The sequence below is a fragment of the Lathyrus oleraceus genome, chromosome 5 (genome assembly GCF_024323335.1).
Source record: "Lathyrus oleraceus cultivar Zhongwan6 chromosome 5, CAAS_Psat_ZW6_1.0, whole genome shotgun sequence".
Lineage (NCBI taxonomy): Eukaryota > Viridiplantae > Streptophyta > Magnoliopsida > Fabales > Fabaceae > Lathyrus > Lathyrus oleraceus.
The window spans coordinates 199,331,522-199,332,546 of record NC_066583.1 but is presented as its reverse complement, the minus strand read 5'-3'; the positions used below and the strand labels follow the sequence as shown (position 1 = coordinate 199,332,546).

The 1,025-nt window shown below is 42.9% G+C and overlaps 1 pseudogene; it reads left to right on the top strand.

Annotated features, from left to right (window-relative positions):
- Nucleotides 1-220: 220 nt before the first annotated feature.
- Nucleotides 221-320, top strand: LOC127089243 (uncharacterized; annotated as a pseudogene).
- Nucleotides 321-1,025: the final 705 nt, after the last annotated feature.

Genomic DNA, 1,025 nt, shown 5'->3' with positions numbered 1-1,025 from the left:
AAGGTTACTTATCTCGTACATGCCAGTTTTCGGTTGAGGTTTTTCCACTGTTGTTCGTTCGGTTCCCCACTGATAGTGGTTTTGGGCCATGCTCTCGATAAGCTGGTAAGCATCAGCATAAGGTTTGTTCATTAGTGCACCACCTGCAGCGGCGTCTATTGTTAACCTTGTATTGTATAAGAGACCATTATAAAATGTGTGAATTACTAACCAGTCTTCCAAACCATGGTGTGGGCAAAGTCTCATCATGTCTTTGTATCTTTCCCATGCTTCGAAAAGAGACTCGTTGTCTTTCTGTTTAAATCCGTTTATCTGGGCTCTTAACATAGCTGTTTTGCTTGGTGGAAAATATCGGGCAAGAAAAACTTTCTTCAACTCGTTCCAGGTGGTGACTGAGTTGGAAGGGAGAGATTGAAGCCATCTTCTAGCGCTATCTCTTAATGAGAAAGGAAAAAGACGAAGTCGAATTGCCTCTGAAGTGACACCATTAGCTTTAACAGTATCAGCGTATTGGACAAATACGGATAAATGAAGGTTTGGATCTTCGGTAAGATTTCCAGAGAATTGGTTTTGTTGCACAGCCTGCAACAACGAAGGTTTAAGTTCAAAGTTGTTTGCTTCGATTGCGGGCGGAGCAATACTTGAATGCGGTTCATCTTGCGATGGAGCGGCGTAATCTCTAAGAGCACGAGCTGGTTCTGCCATCTCGGTTAAAGAAGGAAAAATGTTTTTGATATCAGGAAGGTTTATAGGAGGGAGATTGTTTTCAGCACGATATTCCCGAATTCGTCGTAAGACTCGGAGATATAGTTCGATATCGTTGATTCGTAAATAGAGCGGTTCGCCTTGAGAGCGAGTGCGTGGCATACAAATCAACGAAAGAAAGAATAGAAGGAAAAAGAAACCTAGTCTCTACAGCGTAACGGAAGAGTTACGATATCGATTGAATAAAAGTCCCCGGCAACGGCGCCAAAAACTTGATCGCTCGACTGTGTGAGTCGAGAATGGGATACAAACTGCAAGTG